The sequence below is a fragment of the Beta vulgaris genome, chromosome 6, assembly GCF_026745355.1.
Source record: "Beta vulgaris subsp. vulgaris cultivar EL10 chromosome 6, EL10.2, whole genome shotgun sequence".
In the NCBI taxonomy this organism is placed as follows: Eukaryota; Viridiplantae; Streptophyta; class Magnoliopsida; order Caryophyllales; family Amaranthaceae; genus Beta; species Beta vulgaris.
Genome location: NC_079207.1, coordinates 32,016,530 through 32,041,483, shown reverse-complemented (window position 1 = coordinate 32,041,483; position 24,954 = coordinate 32,016,530).

Here is a 24,954-nt window from a genome sequence, read left to right as displayed (position 1 = left end):
TACTTGGATTCTGCGCCGCAAAAGGCGTGGCTCACAAAGTATACCGGATGCTGATTTTTCTCGCGTTCGGCCACAAGGACTGCACTTATAGCGTGGTCCGATACTGCGAGGTACACGAAGAGTGTTTCTCTTGGTAAAGGTGAAACTAACTTGGGAAGGCTGGCTAAGTGGTTCTTGAGTTGCTGGAATGCTTCTTCTACTGAGGCACCCCATTCGAATGTTGATTGTTTTAGAGCTCGAAAGAAGTGAAGGCTCTTGTCGGCTGACGAGAGAGGAGACGCCCCAAGGCCGCCATGCAGCCGGTTAGGCGCTGGACCTCATTGACAGTCTGAGGGCTCTTCATTTCGATGATGGCCTGGATTTTGTCGGGATTAGCCTCGATCACTCTTTCATCGACGAGAAAGCCCAGACATTTCCTTCCCCTTACGCCGAAGAAGCACTTCTTCGGATTCAACTTCATGTTGTGGGCGCGGAGGGTGGAAAGTGTCTCCTTTAGGTCAGAGACATGACCATCTTCTTTCTTGCTCTTTACAATCATATCGTCGACATAAACCTCGACGTTTCGATCGATCTGCTTTTCAAACATCTTGTTTACAAAACGCTGCTAGGTGGTTCCCGCATTCTTGAGGCGAAAGGGAATAACTTTGTAGCAATATACCCCTGAGCTTGTAGTAAAAGCAGTGTGGACTTGGTCTTCTTCAGCCATGGGAATTTGGTGGTACCCCACATTTGCATCCATGAAGCTAAACAACACGTGGCCTGCTGTCGAGTCGACGAGCCTGTCGATCTTAGGAAGGGGGAAGTCATCCTTTGGACAGGCCTTGTTCAGGTCTGTGAAATTGACACACATTCTCCAGGCTCCGGTCTGCTTCCGGACCAAGACCACATTAGGCAACCACTCAGTTGATTGGCACTCTCGAATAAATCCTGCGGCTAGCAGCTTCTGCACTTCCTCGGAGGCTGCCGCAATCCTCTCGGCCCCTTGGTGCCTGAGCTTTTGCTTGATCGGCCGATACCCTTCTCGAATGTTGAGCCTATGGACCATGAGTTTGGGGTCGATTCCAGGCATCACATCGACGGTATAAGCAAAGATATCTTGAAATTCCTTTATGACCTCTAGGATTTGGACCTTGACCTCCTCGGGGATTTGCTTGCCTATCCGAACTGTGCGACCCCATTCTTTATCAATGCATACCTCTTCATCCCAAACGGCAGGGCGAGGTAGCTCGTATTTTTTCGGGTTGTCAGCCATGTAAAGTCCCATGACAGGGAGAGGTTCTTCTGATGCGGGGCACTTTCTCTTTCTAGAGGCTTTATCCGCATTACTTTTTAGACTGTTGAGGTAACATTCCTGAGCAGATTTCTGGTCACCAAATAACCGAGCGACTTTGCCATCGTCCCCTTCGAACTGCAGAAGCAATTGGTATGTCGATATAGCGGCTTTTACCTTGTTGAGAGTAGGCCGCCCAATGATCACATTATAAGGAAGGCTGGTATCGACCACTAGGTAGTCGATGATGACATTCCGGCCTGCCTTCTTCTCCCCCATTCGTGTGGGAAGTGTAACCGAGCCTAGGGGGTGGACTAATTGTCCCCCAAACCCTACTAGTGGCTGGTCGATGGGAGTGAGATCTTTCTCTTCGTACATCAGTTTTCTTAAGCAGTCCATGGTGATTATATCCGCAGAAATTCCGCTGTCAATCAAAACTCGATCCACCCGAAGATTGGCAATTTTCATTTCGACAACCAAGGGGTCGTCGTGCGGGATTTGTATTGGTCGATGGCTCTCTTTGAAAGTCATGGTCGGGCATATGGCGGAGGAGGTTGCATCGCTCCCGTGTTTCAGGGTGTAGAGGTGTTTCTTGCGAGAGCGGTTGGTTAAGCCCCCTGAGGCGAACCATCCTGCGATGACGTTAACATACCCTACAGTATTGTCACTTCGAGTCTGCTTTTTCGGGTGGGACTCGATTTTCTTTTCTTTCGGATCCTTTAAGTATCGATTCAGTTTCCCCTCGTCGGCCAGTTTATCGAGAGCTCTTTTCAGCTCTCGACATTCGCGCGTGGTATGACTACAGTCGTGATGGAACTCACACCAAAGCCTTTTATCTCGCTTACTGGCCGACGTTCGGATGGGGTTGGGTTTTGGCAAGGGATATTTCCCTTTGATATCTAAGTAGATTTCTCTTTGATTGAGGTTGTACGGGGGGTCATTCCAATGGTTCTCCAACCGAGGTTTCTTATCTTTTTCTTTTTGAGGGGATCCCTGGGGTTGTCCGCTCGAGGAGTGTATTCGTGTTTTCTTTTTCCGGAGCTAGGCTCCTCATGTGTTTTGCAGATATCAGAGGCCTGTATAAACTTCTGGGCTAGGTTCATAGCTTCCGAGAACGATGAGGCCTCGCTTTCCGCGAGTTTCAGCTTGAACCTACTTGACGGATATAATCCAGACATGAGGCGGTAAACGCCACGCTATCTTGTAGGTCAGAAACTTTGAGAGACTCTTCATTGAACCTCTTGATGTACTCGGCTAAGTCTTCCTCCCTCCGTGGTCTGATCGACATGAGATGGATGCTGGTCTTCCGATGCCTTCTTCCTGCTATGAAGTTCTGTTTGAAAGCTGTTTCGAGGGCAGTGAAACTTGATATGCTTCCGAAGGGCAGCTTGGTAAACCAGGTTAAGGCCAGACCCTTTAGAGTGGTGGGGAAGAACTTGCACCATGCTGCCTCGCTGCTAGTTTGTACATTCATTTACGCTTTGAAAGCGGCTAGGTGATCGATGGGATCAGTTGTTCCATTGTAGTGGTCAATGGGTGGAACTTTAACCTTTCGCGGGGTAACATCCCTCATAATGTTCTCGACGAATGGTGTGGTGAACCCGAGATTTCCCATCCGAATTCCTGATTCATGGCTAGACTCGGAACTCGCTGACCGTTGCCTGTAACCCCACCGATGTCGGGGCTCTTGTTCCCTTCGAGGCTCCCTATACCCCTGGGGTTCCTTCTCCCGGTGTTCCTCCTCCCGACGTTCCCTCTCTCGAGGTTCCCTCTGCTCCCGGTTAGGGCTGAGAGGGACGTCCTTGGCCTTGGATTGTGCCCTCTTTTCGTTCAGGACTTCCCGGGCATAACGATTACCGTGCATCTCGTTTGCCGGGGGCGGCCTGGGCTGCCCGTCGAGACACCCGCGATGAGCCTGGGGGGTCGAGGGCGATAACCTGTGGTTGATCGACATTTTCCACCCATTCGCGGCCAACGGCTAGTCAAGGTACAAGGGGCAGGGGAGGCCGATTCGAAGTCCCTTCCCCCTTACCTGGAAGTTTAACATTAAAGCTCGAAAGCCACGTTCGAAATTGTCGCTGAGACGGTCAGCCAGCTGTTGAATGTCTTGCTGAGTGGCCGGATTAGGACTAGTCTGCTCGAGGCGCGGAGGACCCCCAGGAGTAGGGGCGGTCCTGTCTCGAGGCGCTCCAGGGTTAGCCGCACTTGGTGCTTCTCGAGGGTTAATCTCTTCGAGGATAAGCTGGTTGGGGGCTGAGAGTATAAGAGCCTGGCGGGGGTTACCCGCTGTCTCATCAACCACCTCGGGAGATGGCGCTCTCGAGTGATTGGAGGGGGCGGGAGCCCTTCGTCTCCTTTGGTTTCTCCGAGTGATGGCCATGGCTTTTAGCTCGATGTCCCCACAGACGGTGCCAACCTGTTTCGGGTAAAAACTTTTATTAGGTGGGAGTGATCGAGATTAGGGTTGATGTAAGCCTGATGCTCGGAGATTGGCGAGAGACCTGCACAGAACAAGAGTTAGACTACCTCGGGGGTGGATCCAGGATCGCCCCTCCGACGATCAAGTTAGTTGGAGTGTATTAATTGGTATTTGCCAAGTGGATTGTCTAGGATTGCTTACCTCAATAAATGGGGATCTGCCCAGTATTTATAGGCATTGAGAAGTGTGAAGGTTGTCCCTGCCATGCTGGCACGAAATTTAAGGCAGGTGGGTCCCACCGGGGGACGTCCACGCTGGCAAGTGGACTTAGAGCCTTGGATAATCAGGTGGCCCATCAGATAAGATTGGGCTCGAACAATTTCTAAGGTACTACGCTTGATTATCCTATAACTTTTCTTCTTTGAGTTAAGATATGATGCTTATGTGTGTTATATGAATTATGAGTTGATTTTTATGACACAACAACATGCATATATAACCTGTTTCTTCCCCCACCTCCCATATCTACACAGATTAAAATTAGAACTGAGTAACAACATAATCAGGCAGCAGGAATTTTCATATGTCATACGTTAAAAGATACAATATTAAGTTGACCTCACAGCAAAATCCATGACATTTATGAAATTGATGGTTGTAGGCGTGCATTTTTCAATTCCTTTAATGCCTACATGCGGTGTGAGCGCGTTTTTTTGACTACTCCATTGTTAAGCTTTTATTTGAAATTTGTATTGAAGTCGCCAACAATTCTTTTAAGGAAGAATTATAAAGCTAATTTGATTTCGAAATGGTCAGGAACCAAAAAATGAGTTCGAGGGGGGGGGGGGGGTGAGGGTAGAATACAGTCAGGAACTATATTATCCATTGCTGGCCTATACTAAATATCGATTCTTAAAAAATTTATGCAAAAGAATAATCATATAATATTATTACACACTCCACAAATATTTTGTCTAGGTTGGTTCAGGAAACACATAAAAGACTATTTTTTAGTGACATGTTATACAATCAATTTATAGGGAACCTAGCAGGTTATCAAAATTAATCTAATTAATTTTAGAACAGTTCTTTAGGTCTTCATTAGCAAATATAACATGTGGTGATAAAAGCAATAACATAGGACAATCATATGGTACTCATACAATTATCAGACATATATATAATATACAAAGGCAATAATAATATGAACATAAAATAAAGTATTGGAAAAGAGGTTAGAACATACAATAGAGCGATTTCATATTAAAGATCTACATCAGGAAAGAAAACTGTTAGAAACTTCAATATAAAGATAGAGAATTTATATTAAGGATCCTCAGGATTATACAGTTGCTTAGGTATGCAAGATTGACGACCCTCGGGACGAGCAATATTGAAGCCTGAAAATCTGAATGTATGTAGATTGAATGTAGTTGTGTCTGAAAGGTGTGAATTTTTTTAGGGAGATTTCGTAGTTCGTACAATGGTATTCGTAAAGTATTCGTCGAGTGTTATGTGAAAAATTCGTGCTGAAATCCGTACGAAAATCAGGCCTATTTATAGGAAAAATGACACTGCGCTTCATGCGCCAGCTGCACTTGTCGTAGCTAACGTATCAAATGCATGACGCAATATGCCTTGTAAAAGCGTACATGTGGCATGCTTTTTGATAAAGATAAAAAAGAAATTTCGCATCTCACGCAAATACCTGCACTTGACGCAGGACTCTGAATGAGTCAGAAATCCACGTGTCAGATGCAGATTAGTGCACCTAGCACAGGTGGACCGAGCTGCGCCTGACGCATTGATGTGCGCTAGGCACACCAGCATGGCTCCTGACGTGCCTTTGCCAGCATTTTTCTAAACTTGTTTAAAAAATTTCTTTTATTCTTTAATTACGGATATCTCATTTTACGAGATAAAATCTGATTTTAACTATATAAAATATATGTTTTGAAAATATTTATTTATTAAAATAAATCAATTAATTAATTGGGCTTTTCAAAGATTTGGGCTCAAATACAATTAATGATTATGAATAATTAATTAGGCTTTAAGATATGACTTTAACAATTTTTGAAATGGTTTTGAATGGCTTTTCAGACTACTCTGCCCTTTGGTCATACCAATTAAGACCATAGTATGTTTCATCATCGGATCCTTAAATGGGGAGACACGATTATGTGTCTACATATATCCCCACTTTGACTGAGGTTTGCAAAACCGAAAGTCAAAGTACACGTGTAGGGACGAAGAATGGCTCCTGATGCTCTGCAATCCAAAATCTGTCTTTTACGCCGGTACCCGCAAAATAAGCAAAAGGTTCAGGATTAGGCATGTGAGAAACATAGTTACAAAATAATTATAAATCCGCAAAAATGAGATGATAAGCAAGAAAAAGGAATCATGAGCTATTATGGTCCGACTCATGTCGGGCTAGAGTTTTGGCCCCCAGCAAGGTAGTATATGTAAGGCAACTTGTGTACATTCTTTGGCTTGCTCTAATGCAATTGTTGCGGAGTGTTTGACAATGCAAAGTGTTTGGCGTGTTCCAAGGTAATTGATGCAGAGTATTTGGCCTGTTCTAAGGCAATTGATGTAGAGCGTTTGGCCTGTTCCAAGGCAATTGGTGGGGAGTGTTTGACCTGTTCCGAGGCAATTGATGCAGAGTGTTTGGCTTGTTCCAAGGCAATTGATGCGGAGTGTTTAGCCTGTTCCAAGGAAATTGATGCGGAGTGTTTGGCCTGTTCCAAGGCAACTAATGCAGAGTGACTTGAAGTTGTCCGCAAACCTAACAATTTGTGTTTCGTCATTGATTTTTTAGAGTATTAGTTATCTCCCGAGCAATGTATGCTAAAAATTTGTAGAATGGCAAGATTGTAAGCTTTTGAAAGTTCTTTGAATTATCGCGAGTAATGTTGTAATAAACATTTGAATTAATATTGAAGTCGAGAGTGTGGCCCCCATTTGGCTAAGAAGCCCCCAAGCATGTTGTACAAGACTGTCCGCCAGACGCACAAACCTGTGCTTGGCGTGGGATGTTGCGCTGGACGCAGTTCGTATAACTTGTATAAAGATGTTTAATGCTGGTTACTTGCAAATACAAATAACACACAAATATACAAACAAACAACTAGGGGACATGCATGTGTCCTATGATATGGGTGCTAGTGTATGGATATGACATGACTTGACCTATAAAGAGTGATCTCTAATACTCTAGACTTACAGGTGCTTATCGTGTGTGTGACTCGATGATTGACGCTAGAATCCTATGGCTAAGGAAGAAGGATGCAATGCTTTACACAATGTTTGTACGATGCATATATGTAGTGCAAATGCAGAGGTATGTCACTAATGCAGATGATATTATCTGATGATTGATCGTTCCATTAAAAGCTCAAAATTTTTGCTTTAGAAAATTGTTTTCAAAAGAGAAGAAAGGGGAAGCCCCCAAGGATGATCCATGTAAGCTATGTTTGATTCGAAATGTGTCGTAGTTGTTATGGGTCTAAGTGAGCCCATAAAACAGTTAGGATTTTGTACAAGTCTGGAGCCTATAATCTTTTGTATGGACTTGTAATGAAGTCATTGTACACATTGAGCCTATGAAAGAGGAGACATGTATGGGAAGCCCCCTAGGATGATATATTAGAACGAGCTTTTGTAGCGCTTGAGTTGTATATGCTTCGAGGTTTGTATGTCAAGGTTTACGTGAGCTCATAAAGTAGGTTTGATCATGTATCGATGTGGGTTTCAAAACCCAAGATGTCGTGCATGAACTTGTAATGAAGTCCTTATCTCAATTGGTCTGGACTTAGAGCCTATGATTTTCTGGGTGGACCAGTGATGAAGCCCCCAACAAGATGGAGTTGATGAAGTACTAAGCTTGATTGATTGATTTTGAAGATATTTCTTCACGTTTAGTGGAAGTTTCGATTCCATATTGGGTTCCTAAGGTGAAAAAGACAAGAAAGGCCAAAGAAAGGAGCACTCGAAAGATGAGGCACAGTCATAGCGCTGAGTGCTGAAAGGTTATACTAAGTTAGGCTTAGAAGCGATAATACGATTAAAAAAGGAAGTGATTCGAATAAGAAAGGGGTGGAGTCATAATGAATCGACTCATGCAATGCGGTAGGCTAATAATGCATGTTTGAATCTCAGTCTATGTTCTACGGATAGGTATGCACATTTAAAATTCATGATTTGAGCGATCACGCTTTTCTCATGGGCCTAGAGAGCCTTAAAAATATATTTTCAATTAAAATGGCTGGGCCTCCAAATATGTTACCTAGGTATCCTTGATGGAATCAGGCCAATCGTAGCTCTTAACATTTAATGGGGGTCGAGCATTTTGCTTTGGAGCCATTTGCAATGAATTAAGCATTGGTTTTGAAGAGGTCTTTGGCAAGGATGGATAGTGATGCTGGTTTGGTTTGAAGTGGTCGGACCTCAAGGTGAGGTTTTCTACGTATCTTTAGCAGAATCAGACCATTCATAGTTCAAGCTGATGAATGATAAGATGCCCTGACTTTTGCCTAAGTCGCCCTTATGGGTTTTCGACCTAACGGGCTAGGGTTTGTCTTTTTGTGGCTTATTGGGATACAATATGCACGTTTGCTTGAGTGAAGGGTTATTAGAGGTATGATTTGGCTTGTAATAATTTTTGTTATGAAGGTCAAGGCCGATTGGTTAAAGTTTTGGGGTTGAAGGTTAAAAGTTTCGAGGGAAATTCTCATTGGTAACCTCGTTCCACTACACGAAAATAAGTCATCAACGACGGTTAAACGACGTCGCTAATGAGAAATAAACCGTCGGTAAAATGATCGCCGACGGCCAGCCATCGTTGATAGTCAGACGTTGCAGATATGGTCGGTAGTTAGGGAATCAACAACGGTCGCGCCGTCTGTGAGTAGTCAACGATTGTTCTTCACCCAATCACCGACTGCTTCCAGCAACCGTGGTTAATTTTGCATCACCGACGGTTTGAAGTCGTCGCTAAAATAAATTCGGTGCTTAACCGTTGTTAAATCAAAGACAGTTCATAGCAGACGTTAGTTGATCGATGACTTTAACCCCTCGCTAAAAGTTGAAGCCATCGCTGTTCTTGAATTCCCTTGCAGCAATACTTTCTTTGTACTATGACCGTTTAGCCGTGGTTGTTTGATGTTTAGTCGTCGTTTTTTTTTTTAATAACATTAAATAATATTATAATATTACATACTATAGTTAAACTTGTACCTGCTGCATGGCAGCACCGAATTATACTACATTAAACCTGTTCCCGCATCGCCTCCTTCGCATTCTATATGTTAAACTAAAAAAGATGCAATTTAAGCATGAAATAAATTAGATTTATGTACATAAAATACATCATGATGTCGGGGAATAAGTTGTAAATGTCTATAGTTAGACAAACTACCTAGATTAATTATATGTACACAAAAATAGATCTCGGTGTCGGGAAATCAAGTCAAAGTCGAGTTCCAAAAAAAATATACCTACACATCTAAAATCAAAGCTAGATATATGCCAATAAATATAGACACTAAATGCATATATATAATTAGACTAAGTATGTAGAAACTATAAGTTAGTAATCTAGTTCCCAAAATCAAACAAACTACACTGTCGCGTGTGTCTCTGTAGCACCAGTGCCACCACCAGACCCTGGGTCATCGTTTGGTATGCGTTGTGGAGAGGGTCCTGTGTTGCAACTTGAGGCAAGTGGCCGAAATTAGACATATTCCGCATCATTTCCTGCATGAGGGCCCGATTTGAGTCTTTCAGCCGTGCTGCGACCCTTGCCTCCACTTTTTCCGTCCATGCAACAACCTTTGCCTCCATCTGCGCCTCAAGCTGAGAAAAAATGGACGGTTCATATGGTTCTGAAGAGCCATCTCCTCGGCCTGATGAAGAGTTGTAGTACAAATGATCTCCATGACTCAACCCCTGCACTTTACCTCTGTTCCTCCCACCAACTGTTTCCCAATACAACAAATCCGGGTTCGACTGTGACCGTAGAGTGCTAAAATCATCCAGCTTCTTGTTATGTGTCTCCTGCATTTGGTTAAATAATGTACTCATATTCACGCATTTTAAAGCAATATGGCCTAAAATGAGCTAAATGACATATATTTGATTCTAACTTGCCTATATTTTGTAATTTCAATCAAAAATATAATCAAACACATTAAACTAAGTATATATAGGATCTTTAAGGTTTTTATAACTCAAACTAACTTAAAACTACTTATATTTATGCATTTTGAATCAATATGGCCCAAAATGAGCTAAATGACCTATATGTCTTTTTAACATGCCTATATTTGATAATTTCAATCAAAACTACAATCTAACACATTGAACTAAGTATATATAGGATGTTTGAGGTGTTTATAACTCAAACTTACTAGAAACTACTCATATTCATGCATTTTCAAGAAATATGGCCTGAAATGAGCTAAATGACCTATATTTCGTTCTAAGTTGCCTATATTTGGTAATTTCAATCAAAAGTACAACCTAACATTAAAATAAGTATATATAGGATCTTTGAGGTTTTTATAACTCAAACTAACTTAAAACTACTCATATTCATGCATTTTGAATCAATATGGCCCAAAATGAGCTAAATGACCTATATTTCGTTCTAACTTAAATTACAATCTAACACATTAAACTAAGTATATATAGGATGTTTGAGGTGTTTATAACTCAAACTAACTTAAAACTACTCATATTCATGCATTTTCAAGTAATATGGCCTAAAATGAGCTAAATGACCTAGATTTCGTTCTAACTTGCCTATATTTAGTAATTTCAATCAAAACGACAACCTAACACATTAAAATAAGTATATATAGGATCTTTAAGGTTTTTATAATTTATACTAACTTAAAACTACTCATATTCATGCATTTTGAATCAATATGGCCCAAATGAGCTAAATGATCTATATTTGGTTCTAACTTGCCTATATTTGGTAATTTCAATCAAAACTACAATCTAACACATTAAACTAAGTATATATAGGATGTTTGAGGTGTTTATAACTCAAACTAACTTAAAACTACTCATATTCATGCATTTTCAAGAAATATGGCCTAAAATGAGCTAAATGACCTATATTTGGTTCTAACTTGCCTATATTTTGTAATTTCAATCAAAACTACAATCTAACACATTAAACTAACTATATATAGGATGTTTGAGGTGATTATAATTCAAACTAACTTAAAAGTATTCAAATTCATTCATTTTGCAAATAAAATAGCCTCAAATGCCTTAAATATATGTTTAAAAGTATGTGTCGAGATTTGTTTTGCTTTCTTGTCTGCTGTAATTTCTCCTTTTCCAGCAACAGTTTTGAAATGAGTCTTCAGGAACAACTCGGGGGCGGTAGGGAGTACTCCTCCTCTACTCTTTGCCTGTGCACATTGTTGAACAAAGGCTTTATCTTTTACATATACGGAAAAAATCATTAAATTTAAACTAAGTAGTAGATATGAAATATTCTTACCATCTTTCGAGCATGCTGTGTGCCGACATGGAACCCTGAAAGTGTGACAGCTCAACTGGATTAGACACGGAGCCACCTCTTCGATTTTTCTTAGCCTTTTCAGATTTTTCGAGGAACGTGGGCTCTTGACTTTTCTTCTTCATTGCTTTGTAGATGGTTTCCCCCAACCATTTTGGCCTTTCTTTAGCTTTCTTAAGCACCCAGTACCGCAAGTGTCTCAGACGATTTGCAGCTTTCATATTGTATACTTTCTTCACTTGGCATCTAACTCAGGAGCCCATTCGTAAAGACCCTTTAATCAAATATTAAACAAAGTTGTTAATAAACTAATATAATGAATTTCATTCTTCATAATTCGTTCATACATACCGTGAATGGATTCCACCAATGCGTCTTTGTGGCATCGTCAACCTCACTGTAGTTGAACAAAGGTTTTTGGAAATGACCCTGGAAAATATCAGTGATGGACCCACTAACCTTGTTATCATCAAACCTGAATTGAAACACGTAAATCATCAATATCATTTAATATAAATATTATGAACCATATATTAGCTTAGAAACTTACCACAATTCAGTAGGGCTTAAAACCCTTTTTGATGCACAGTTTGACCCTTCACCTTCCTCCCTATGGCTGCTCCGCGTCTCCGGTACGTGATCACCAATGTCACGTGCCTGTGAATCATCTCGTTGCGTCTCTGAGATGTGGTTCTGGCTTTCTGGAGCTCCTGGTGACTCAAAAAGCTCCCTGGGAATCAAATTCCCATGACCTTGACCCCACCTAAGCCATCTCGACCTCCGTGCCCCTTAGGATTAGACATGATTACCTATAAAAAACAACAAATTTATAAATCATGGTGGATATGATTAATCTTTAGTGTACCATCATAACGAAATATCGTCTACCATCAAAGTCAAGAAAATTATAGCATGATTACAAAATAACAAGTAATCTTCAATATATCATTACAAAAGTCACGAATTTTAATATAAATGGTGTTCTTAATACAAGCTATGATACACTAAAACAAATCAAAGAGATTCCCATCCTCGCTTAGTTCATCATCACTATCGTCATCCCAAAAACAACTCTTCATCGTCATCATCCTCGCTATCTCCAGACTCGAAACTAGACTCTTCTCATCATCACCTGAGGGGACTTCGAAAAAATATTTCATCATCTGCTTGAACACACTCGACATCATTACCCTCTTCATAATCGGAATATCACTTGGATCAGAAAGAGTTGGAGTCCAACACTTGTCTCCTAAGGAAGTCGAAGTCAACAGGAGCATCAATCACAGACCTTGCCTTTGTCCTAAACACAGCCCACCATTGAGCACGATCTCTTTTCAAGCTTGGGTACGGTGCGAAGTATACTTGGCTAACCTGGTATGATAGCACAAAGGGATCAAACTTGGGGTATTTCTTGGTATGGTTGACTTCAACTAGCTTGTATTGATCGATGTTCATTCCCCTGACATTGTCCATCCAATTGCACTTGAATAAAATAGTGTTATATTGCCTAAGGGCACCAGTAAACTTCAATTCTATAACATCATCTAGAATCCCAAAGAAATCACTCCCTCCGTCATTAGACACACACACTCCATAATTCATGGTGGACTTGTGTTTCTTGATCCTTTGTTTGGAAATTGTGTCCATTAACATAGTATCCATTCCAAGTACGAACTAATGTCGAAGAACCCATTGCTAAAGCAAACAGCACATCATCATTTGGTTTGTCTTGAATAACCTATTAAAATAATTCATATGTTAGATACAACTTTGTATCAAGCGAGATTTAATAGTCAAACAAACTCACTTTCGATCTAAACCAATCAAGGTATTCTGCTTCATGTTGCACCCACACATCTTCTGCACGTAGAGTAGGTCGAATTTAAAGAATGTGGTCCTCGAAACCCTTACAATCATAAAATTGTCAATGTCTAAATTAAAATAAAATTTAAATTTGTAAATAGTATGATTAATAAAAGTGTTTTACTTTTCAAATTCTTGTAAGATGCCTGTATTTGCTAACACATATAGGTGTGCACGTTGAAGTTCTGCTTCAGTTAAAAATCGTGTTCCACCTGCATTTGACGGGCGACCACAATCAACTCTAAATAGTTTTGGGACATTTTCGTCGAGCATCATATCAGCTTCATCATACGGCCTAAATCTCGTGTCTTAGTATCCACTCCTTGCTGAAAATAGTTGGAACAGAAGTTTGCAATCTCTTCACACAAGTACGCATTACAAATAGAACCCTCCACACGAGCCTTGTTACCAATTTTGCGTTTTAAATGATTAAGGAACCTAATAAAGTGGTTATGAAAAGAGTTACACTAATTGGAAGAACAATAAAAAAGGTATGAAAATTGAAAGATAAGGTACCTTTCAAAGGGATACATCCAATGGTATTGTACAGGATCACATAGACTAGCTTCGCGTGGCAGGTGAACCGGTAAGTGTTCCATGGAATTGAAGAATGATGGTGGGAAAATCTTTTTAAGTTTACAAAGGATCTCGACTATGTTCTTTTTTCAATCTTTCCATGTCACTTACTGTGATGGTGGAGCAACACAAATCACGAAAAAAGAGGCTGATCTCAGTAACAGCTTTCCACACATGAACCGGGAGCAACTCCTTTAATGCTATCGGTAATAATCTTTCCATGAAGACATGACAGTCATGACTTTTCATACTGTGCAGCTTACGGACTGCATGTCCACACATCTTGTTAAGTCGGAAGCATAACCATCGGAAATTTTAAATCTCTCACCCAGTTGCATAATACTTTCCTTTGGGTATGTCCAGTGTGAAAGGTGATTTTGGTGGAGTTTCTTTTCCGTTCGCATCCTTAGTAACATGAAGTTGATGCCTTTCACACACTTTAGCAATGTCTTTTCTAGATGCAATAGTGTCTGTTTTTTCACATCCATAAATGAGTGAATGAGTTGGTCGAAAACGTTTTTCACAATGTGAATGACGCCAAGTTTGTTATGAAGATGTAGAGTTTTCCAGTATAGGAGCTCCCAAAGACAGCTTTGTTTGAACCACCCTTTTTTTTAACTTTTTAAAGTATTAAGTGCTTCTGGCCCATCTGTAGCCTTTGACAAGTCGTTAACACATGACCAGAACTCTTCCCTAGACATGATGTGTGGCGGAGACCCTTTTTCAACCTTATTTCTGCAAAAAGCTACTTTGTTGTTACGAAAAGGATGATCTAGGGGTAGGAATTGACAGTGACAATCAAACCAAGAAACTTTACCCCCATGGTCGAGCCAAAAAGCTTTAGATTTGTCCAAACAGTAAGGACATGCCTTTTTCCCAGCAGTAGCCCAACAAGATAGCATACCGTACTCAGGAAAATCACTAATTGTCCAAAGAATGGAAGCACGCATATTGAAATTTTGTTTCCTATCATAAGTTGTTGCTCCAACATCCCGTAATTGCTTCAATTCCTCGATTAAGGGTTGCATGTACACATCCAAGTTTCCCTTCGGATTTTTTGGACCAGGGAATATGAAGGTTTTTTCATGCACATCGTTGGCGGCAAGTTGTACGGGGTTAAGATGACCGACCAACATGAATAATGACCCCCAAACATTCCATGTGGACCAAACCCATCGGTACACAAACCGAGCCGAACATTCCTAGGCTCAGATGCAAATTCGTCAAAGGATCTATCCAAATGCTTCCAAGCTTCACTTCGCTAGGGTGAGCCATTTTGTCTTCGCTCTTGGATTTTTGGCATGCCATGTCATTTCTTCAGCAACTTTTTGTTGCATACAACCTTTGCAATCTCGGTGTGATTGGGAAATAAATCAGAACTTTCATTGGAACTAAAGACCCCTTAGAAGTTCTTTTGTATCTGTCGTCTAGCACACTCTACATCTGTCCAAGTGTGCATCAGTTCTCCAAAATAACATACAACCTTTGGGGCACGCATGAATCCTCTCGTGGGGAAGCTCTAATCCCTCCAAGATCTTCTTCGTATCGTAAAATGTGTTACTCATGTTGTTGTTGTTAGGTATTGCTTCTTTCACTAATGAATCAAACGCATCAACACACCAATGTGGCAAATTATACTCACACTTCAGAGATACTATTTTAGATGCTATTTCCAACACAGACATGGAGCTCCCTTCGTACAATGGCTCCTCAGAAGCCTTTAATAGGTCGAGAAACACTTTGCTTGAGGATTAGGCTCCTCGTCCATTCCACTCGGCTCTTCAACATTGGACGGTTCTGGTTATTCCCAAGAGCATCGAAAATCATTTCACGGTATGGATTAGATGGCTCATGTGCGGATCGAGGTAACTCTTCACCATGAGAATACCAATCGTAGTAATCAGGTATAAATCCCTTCCTATACAATGCACTTTAACCGTGTCTGCGTCATGCATATGTCTGTTCTTGCATTTCGGACACGGCATCTAAATTATCCAACCTGGGCTTTCAGGATTCCTTTGCAAAATTCAATGAATTCATCAACTCCCCTCAAGAACTCGGGCCTCAAGTTACGCCCATTGTCATATCTATCATACATCCACCAACGCTCCTTCCGTTTCATGATGACCAATTCCACAATTCTAAACCATTTCGATCACAATAGTCATAAACAACGCACATACGTACGTACAATTCTACAATCCTAGGCACATGATGATGCAAACATATTTATTTAAACACTTAAATTAAATTTATAACATTACCCATAACATTTATTCTTTTTCCAGATAGAACATTTATTATCTTTATTGAATCTTAATATGTTATTGGTATCATTTATAAAGGTTCTACCGACATGATCAAATAAGAGCAATCACAAGTAATAAACCTTGCTAATTAACATCAACGACATTCACACAATTATGATAAAAAATGTACATTCACACAGTTAGCACAACCACTTATGTTTGGGCCCAATAATCCTTAGTGGGCCACCACATGCTCTAAAGCCCTCTGTCAGCATGGCAAGCCCTCAGTGGGACCCACCCGTCTTAAATCCTGCGCCAGCCTGGCAGGGACATTTTTCACACATTTCAACACCTATAAATATGGAGCAGATCCCCATTTGTTATGGTAATAACTTCTAGACAAAACCTTCACAGATCCCAATTAATACACATTAACTCACTTGATCGTCGGAGGGGCGATCCCGGATCCAGCCCCGGGGTAGTCGAACTCTCGTCCTGTGCAGGTCTCCCAGCAATATTCGAGCATCCGGCCCTCATTAACCCTAATCTTCATCCATCCCGCATAATACTAGTTTTTACCCGAAACAGGTTACCGCCGTTTGTGGGGATATCGAACTAAAAGTCATGGCCATCACTCGGAGAGATCGGAGATGACAAAGGACCCCCGTCCCCTCTCATCACTCGAGGGCACCATCCAATGAGGTGGCTGACGAGACAGCAGAGAACCCTTGACAGGCCGCTGTCCTCTCATCTCGCCACCAGCACGTCCTTGAGGAGGTTCATCCTCGAGAGGCTACTAGTGCCATCAACCCTGGGGCGCCTCGTTTGAGGACAGTTCAAACCCCAGGGGGCCCCCCTCGATATGAGGAGACCAGTTCTAATCCGGTCACTCAACAAGATCATTAGCAGCTAGCCGACTGTCTAAGCGACAACTTTGAGCGCGGCCTATGAGCCTTAATATTGAACTTCCAGGCAGGAGGGGAAGGGACCTCGAACATGCTACTTCAGCCTCCCATGCCTCGACTGGTCGTTGACCAAAATCGAGCAAGAAACCTCGATTAACCTTAGGTAATAGCCCTCGACCCGCCGAATTCGCCACGAGCACCTCGAAGGTTAGCTCAAGTCGTCCCTAGCAAGGGGGACGCCAGACATGTGATCAACGAGCGCCATCAGAGGAATGACAGTCGTGACGCTCTTGAAGTCTTGAACAAAAAGGGAGCGCAGTCCAAAGCAAGGAATACTCCTCCCAACCTTATCCGGGAACAGAGGGAAGTTCGAGAGCAGGGGGAGCCCTAGGAGCAAAGGGAACCTCGAAAAGAGAGAGAGCCTTGACATCGGTGAGGTCATCGAGAACGGGCGTCTAGTAGTTCTGAGTCCAGCCGCGAGTGGGAAGCCCAAATGGGCAACCTAGGATTTGTGACTCCCTTCGGGGAGAATATCATGAGGGCTCTCACCCCCCGAAAGTTCAAAATTCCTCCCATCGACCATTATGACGGGACTACGAATCCCATCGATCACCTGGCAACATTTAAAGCACAGATGAGTGTGCAGACTAGCAGCGAGGCTGCATGGTGTAAGTTTTTCTCAACCACTCTGAAGGGGTTGGCCTTAACACGGTTCACAGAGCTTCCTACCTGAAGCATATCGAGCTTCGCAGCTCTCTAGATAGCTTTCAAAGAGAAATTCGTCGTCGGTAAAAGACATCGAAAGACAAGTATTCATCTCATGTCAATCAGACAGCGAAGAGAGGAAGACTTAGCCGATTACATCAAAAGGTTCAACGAGGAGTCACTAAAGGTCTCCAATCTCCAGGACAGTGTCGCGTTCACTGTGCTCATGTCCGGGTTGTACCCCTCGAGCAGATTCAAACTAAAGCTCGCAGAAAGTGAAGCCTCATCATTCTCAGAAGCCATGAACCTTATCCAGAAGTTCATTCAGGCTTCCGATATCTGCAAAACACATGAGGAGCCTTGTTCTGGAAAAAGAAAGCACGAGTACACTCCTCGAGCGGACAACCCAAGGGATGTCCCTCGAAAAGAAAAAGAAAAAAGGCCCCGACTAAAGGACAACGGGCACGACCCTCGAGATAATGTGAACCAAAGGGAGATCTACCTAGACATCAAAGGGAAGTACCCCCTACCGAAGCCTAATCCTATCCTAATGTCCGTCAATAAGAGGGACAAAAGGCTCTGCTGTGAGTACCATCACGACTGTGGTCACACAACACGTGACTGCCGAGAACTAAAGAGAGCGCTGATAAACTAGCCGATCAAGGAAAATTGAATCGGTATCTAAAGGATCCGAAGGAAAAGAAAGTTGAGCCCTGCCAAGAGAAGCAAACCCGGAGTGACGAGACAGCAGGGTATATTAACGTCATCGCGGGAGGGTTCGCCTCAGGCGGCTTAACCAGCCGCTCCCAAAAGAAGCATCTCTACACCCTGAAACACGGGACCGAGGTAGATTCTTCGACAGTATGCCTGACTATGACCTTCAAGGACAGCCACCGACCCATTCAGACCACGGAGATGAAAATAGCTAATCTACGGGTAGGTCGAGTTCTGATAGACAGCGGAAGTTCTGCGGACATCATTACTATGGACTGCTTGAGAAAGCTGATATACCAAGAAACGGACCTCGCCTCCATCGACATTGGTGGGATTCGGTGGACAATCTGTCCACCTCCTCGGCTCTGTCAAGCTCCGCACTCAAATGGGGAAAAAAGGAAGCGGGTCGAAATGTGATCGTCGACTATCTCGTCATCGACACCAACCTCCCCTATAATGTGATCATAGGGCGACCCGCACTTAACAAAGTTAAAGCCGCCATCTCGACATACCAACTGCTCCTACTATTTGAGGGTGACGACGGGAAGGTCGCCCGATTATTTGGGGACCAAAAGTCTGCCCGAGAATGTTATGTCAACAGTTTAAAGAACAGAGATGAAGAAGCTACTCGAAAAAGAAAGTTCCCCGAGCCTGAGGATCCTCTCCCCGTAATGGGGCTCTATATGGCGGACAACCCCAAACGATATGAGAGGCCTTGACCAGCGGACAAGAACGAGGAGGTTTGCATCGATGTTGAAAGAGGCCGAACGGTCCGAATCGGGAAGCAGGTCCCTGAAGAAATAAGGACTCAAATCATGGAAGTCCTGGTTCATTGGCTTAACATTCGAGAAGGGTACAAGCCGATCAAGCAAAAACTTAGGCACCAAGGGGTTGAGAGGAACGCGACTGCCTCCGAGGAGGTAAATAAGCTATTAGCCGCATGTTTCATTCGAGAATGTCGATTCACCGAGTGGCTAGCCAATGTAGTCCTGGTTCGAAAGCAGACTGCGCCTGGAGGATGTGCGACGATTTCACAGACCTTAACAAGGCCTGTCCAAAGGACAATTTTCCTCTACCAAAGATCGATATACTCGTGGACTCGACGACAGGCCATGCATTGTTCAGCTTCATGGATGCAAATAAGGAGTACCACCAAATCCCGATGGGCGCAGAAGACTAGGTACACACCGCTTTCACCACAAGCTCAGGGGTTTATTGCTACAAAGTAATGCCTTTCGGTCTCAAGAACGCCGAGGCCACCTACCAGCGTTTCGTGAATAAAATATTCGCGAAACAAATCGGGCGGAACGTGGAGGTCTATGTTGACAACATGATCGTCAAGAGCAAAAAGGAAGGGGACCACTTCTCCAATCTTAGGGAAACACTTTCCACTCTTCGCACCTACAACATGAAGATGAATCCGAAGAAATATGTCTTCAGTGTAAAAGGAGGAAAGTGCCTCGGGCTCCTTGTAGATGAAAGGGGGATCGAGGCCAACCCCGACAAAATTCAGGCCATCACTAAAATGAAGAGTCCTCGAATTGTCAAAGAAGTCCAACACCTAACCGGCTGCATGGCGGCCTTGGGGCATTTCCTCTCTCGATCCGCCGACAAGAGTCTCCATTTCTTTCGAGCCCTAAAACAGTCGACGTTTGAATGGGATATATCTGTAGAAGAATCATTCCAATAGCTCAAGACCTATCGAGCCAGCCTTCCGAAGTTAGTCTCACCTTTACCAGAAGAGACACTCTTCATCTATCTGGCTTTGTCCGAGCACGCCGTTAGCGCGGTCTTCGTGGTCGAGTGCGAGAAAAACCAGCATCCAATGTACTTCATAAGTCATGCCTTTCGAGGCGCAGAATCCAAGTATCCTCCCCATCGAGAAAATGATCTTTGCCTTGGTTCTCGCCACTCGGAAGCTCAAGCCTTATTTTCAGGCTCACCCTATCAAAGTTCTCACGAGTCAGCCAATCCGGAAGGTAATCGAAGGAAAGAATCAGTCGAGCAGAGTAACTGACTGGGCTAACCAAATATCTGACTTCAGTATTAAATTCGATCCCCGACGTGCCATCAAAGCGCAGGCCCTGGCTAACTTCATTGCAGAATGCACTTCCCGGCCCGAGCCTACCAAAGAAGGATCCTGGAACCTATTTGTTGACGGGTCGTCATCCAAAGCAGGATGAGGCGCCGGGCTCCTACTCCTCGATCCACAGGGCAACATAACTGAATACGCAATTAAGTTCGACTTTGTCGCCTCGAATAACGAGGCCAAATATGAAGCACTACTCCTTGGTATTTAGCTCTGCAAAACAGCCGACGCTCGAAAACGCAAAGCTCACTCTGATTCCCAGCTCATCATTGGACAAGTGACGGGGGAGTTCGAGGTAAAAGAAGATAGCATGAAGATGTATCTGAGAAAAGTAAAGGAAGAAATCTCTGACCTATCACTCTTCACCATAACTCACATCCCTAGATTTGAGAATCAGCAAGCAGATGCCTTGTCAAGGTTAGCAAGCTCAGCGGAAGATCTCTCACCACGACCCATCATGTGGGAGGTTTTGAAGGCACCCGACATTAACAGGGGGGTAACCAACCTTGACAGGAGTCCGACTTGGATGGACAAGATCATATCTTTCACTCGAGATGGTATCCTCCCCGAAGACTAGCTCGAAGCAGAGAGAATCTGAAGGCGGGCTCGATGGTTTACCTACCACGAGGGGAAATTATACAAGAAATCATTCACCCATCAACTTCTCCGCTGCCTCACCCCCCAAAAGGGAGACTATGTCCTTCGAGAGATACATCAGGGGGCATGCGGGAGTCATCAAGGGGCACGAACGATTGCAGCCAAAGCTCTTTGAGCAGGATACTACTGACCCACCATGAGGGAGGACTCTTCAACAATGGTCCAAAAGTGCAGAGATTGTAAGATGCACGCTAACCTCCCTCACCAAGCTGCAAGCTCCTTGACCACTATCTAATCCCCCTACCATTCGACATGTGGGGAATGGACCTTCTCGGGCCCTTTCTTCCAGCGTCGGGACAACAGAGGTTTTTGCTGGTACCGGTCGATGATTTCGCAAAATGGATCGAGGCAGCACCTCTGGCCTCGATCACTGACAAATAAGTTCAGCAATTCATTTGGCAACACCTAATCACCCGATTTGGGTTCCCTCGATTCCTTCACCGGAGTCCTTCCAATTCGTGACTATTGCCTCCTGACACTCCCGGGCCTTGGCAATAGCTTCTTCAGCATTCTTTCGAGCCTTCTCAGCCTGCTGATCAGCCTTTTTACAGTCCTTGGCAGACTCCCTATGCCTTTTGCTGGCAGACTCCCTCTGCAATGTGGTGACCTCGACAACATGCTCGAGCTCCCCCTTCTTCTCCTCAAAATCCTTGAGGGACATGCCATGGCCTCTTGGGCCTCCGAGAGCCGCATCTCGACTAGGTATAGTCGATTGACGAGAGTTTTCTTCTCGTCCCAGGACATCTCCCCCCGAGACAGTCCCGACATTTATCCCCGGCTAAGACTTTCGAGCCAGGGCCAACACCCGGATCGGCAGCTGGCGTAAGAAGAAAGTGTTAGCAACATAAAACAAACAGAATGTTCAAAGAAACAAAGTTAGATAACCCTACCTCGGTCATGGTCGCCTTAACGGCCTCGATCTCCTGCCCGTCGGGGGTTAGGCCTTCCCGTCCACCTCGGTCATAAGATGCTCTGGGGCCTTGTCAAACCTCGCAACCATTTCGGCCCTCGAGAGGGCCGAGAAGGGTAACCTGGTGGTCTCTTCAGGCCAAGGCCTCTTCTTTGAGGTCGTCGTGGCTACAACACTCGAGGTAGCAGCAGCAGGAGGGTTCTCGACCTTAACTGACGTCAAGACCTCGGCCTTAACGTCCTTCGGCTCAAGTATCGGAGCCAAGAGACTAGGAAGCTGCTTCCCCCCTCTATGGAAGGATCAGCCTCGAGTTTCACTGCTGGAGGCCCCGTCACCGCCCTCGAGGCCGAGGAGGAGCTTGAGCCGGCCTTAGCCAGCTTGCGAAGTTTGGCCGCTCGAAGGGCCTCGGCAGTAATCAGAGGTTGAGACATTGCTGCTCGAAGTTAAGAAAGAGGGGGTGAAATAAAGTTTTAAGAGAGAGAAGAAAGAAGGATGAGATTATGAATTCTGCAGGACTGTTGTCCGTACTTATGGGCAAGTCAGATTACAGTTCCCCAAAAAGGGCATTAATTACTTGCCCTCCAATGGGCTCCCACGTGTTAAAGCCCAGAAAAGAAGCCTCATGCGCCATGCGCTCACATAAGTCACGGATCCCCAAGTCTAAGCAGGAAAGTCCTAAGTCTCGAAGCATGCCATACATCGAATAACCAAATATAAGAAAGCAAGTCATGAAAAGATAGGCCAAAAAACAAATCTTCATTTCATCAAAAGAAGCATTACATCCTAAGAGCCACTCAGGGCTTAGCTAAATGCATTCAAGGAAAGACAAAAAGCAAAACCTATAGTAAGTACAAAGCTAAGGAGAGCTGCTTGAGGTGTCGCTATTCGTCCTCTCGCACCCCCGAGTTCTCCTCATGGGACTCTCCCCTTCGGGCGTCGGGCGCCTGGGCAGCCAAGGGTCCCTCCTCGATCTGTGGAGCGTCCCTCCAAGGAGATTCCCTATGTCAATAGCATCGTCCACTTGGAACTCTGCGTCGGAGTCGTTGCCCACACGAAATTCGGCGTCGACGGCCGCATTATACTCCGCCTCGACGCCTCCCAGTGAGCCAAGGGTGTACCTTCTTGAAGGCTTCGCAGAGTTTCCCCACCGCCTCTCGAGCGGCCACATCAGCTGCCTCGAAACCCATGTGTTGTAGCCTAAAAATCAAGGGCTACCAAGATGACATGTGGCTTCATCCTAGCCTTACATGTGGCGAGTGCTTATGAAGGTAAAGTACATGGGTCAGAAGATTATGTGGGCTAAAGTACACTTTTCTGAGGAAAAAGATATACTAGTACCAGTCTTATGGCCCAAATTTGTACTTAGGCCCAGCTAGAGCAACTTATATACTTGCATAAAGGTGAGGTGTACTGTAACAGCCCGCTCTACCGAGCTGCTAGAGAAACACACTCAACAACCATAAACTAGAATCCAAATCTTTATTAAAATCGCAGCGGAAAATTATCCTTAATTACACCAATAATTGAACTAAATTTCCAAAATGTTATATACAACGAAATATCAAAAACTAATTGATGTTATGGTTTTATATAGAGTTTTCTCCCCTAATTATGTGCTAAAAGTTGTGATTGTGGTGCTCTTAGGAGCCATTTGGTACTAACTCTCTACATCTAGTTGTGGTTTGCTATTTTGTATTGAATTGTAGGTTTTGGAAGCTATTACCTACTTTACATGATTGCACAGTGGATTAGAGGGGTTAGATGCCGAGTTTCTAGATCCCGATGATGATTTCCGGGACTTTGAGCAAAGAAGAACAAGAAACGAGAAAATACTGATCGGCCCGATGCATCGGGCGGCCCAGCCCGATCGGACGAAGAAGCGCGTTCATAGTTTCTGTTGCGGGCCCGATCGGGCATTCAACGCCCTGTCGTATTTCGGTGTTCCGCTCGATCGGGCGAGTTGGCCCGACGTCGGGCGCCCTTCCAGCTACTCTGCCTGCCATGTCATAAGATCGCCCGATCACATCGGGCGACTGATAGTTTTTGCCTTTTTCTTCGCTTTGGAGCCCGATCTCATCGGGCGACTTTGGCCCGATCGGGCGGCTGACGAGACGCGGGTTTTTAATGATTACGGGCCCTTCTTTCGAGATTTTCTTCTAATGTTTTAGGGCTTGTATAAATAGAAAAATCAGAATTATTAACTCCTATCTAGTTTTTATTATTAATTTTCTCCATAGAGTGTTTCAAGAACCTTAATTTATTGCTTTGTGATTTCAATTCAAGATCAAACCTTTTGCTTATTCATAGTTCAATATAATTCGGTAATCTTTCTTCTTTACTTCTTTGTTATTTCTTCCATTGTTAATTATATTGTTTTCTTAGTTATTTGCCATGTTTCAAAGTATGAGTTTTTATATGATTCTTGTTATTGTTTTCATGATTATGAGTGAGTAGTTCTATATCTAGAATTGTGGAGATCTATGTATGCAATTAGGGATTGATAGATTAGTTTGATTATCTGGTATTTCAATTGTTTCCTTTGATTGATTCTTCATGCTAGGATTATAAGTTAGGCCTGATTTATATTTCTACTGTTGCAATAATGAATCTACTTCGAGAGGAGAGATACCGTATAGGCTTTCAATTATTAGGCAAAGTGACCCTTGACTATGCGAGAGCGGCTGGGTGATCTTTGAGGGAGGTAATGTTCGAGAGAAATTACATGTGCCCTAGACAGTTGACTTACTAGGTGGTTATCATTTATCCTTGATTTCCCGAATTATATGCATAGTGATTCATGATTCTAGTACTTTATTGATATATTTACACCTTCATATTTAATTCTGCTACCTGTTTAGCTTAGTAACACAACCATTCATCTGATTTCGTTAGTATAATATTAGAGTTCAGATACGATAGTATAACTTCTCCCTGTGGATTCGATCCTGACTTCCCTGACTACTAGTTAGTGGACCTTAGGTTATTTTTGATTAGGTGATACGACTTTAGCCTGTCAAATTTTGGCGCCGTTGCCGGGGAGACGGTTTATTTTATTTT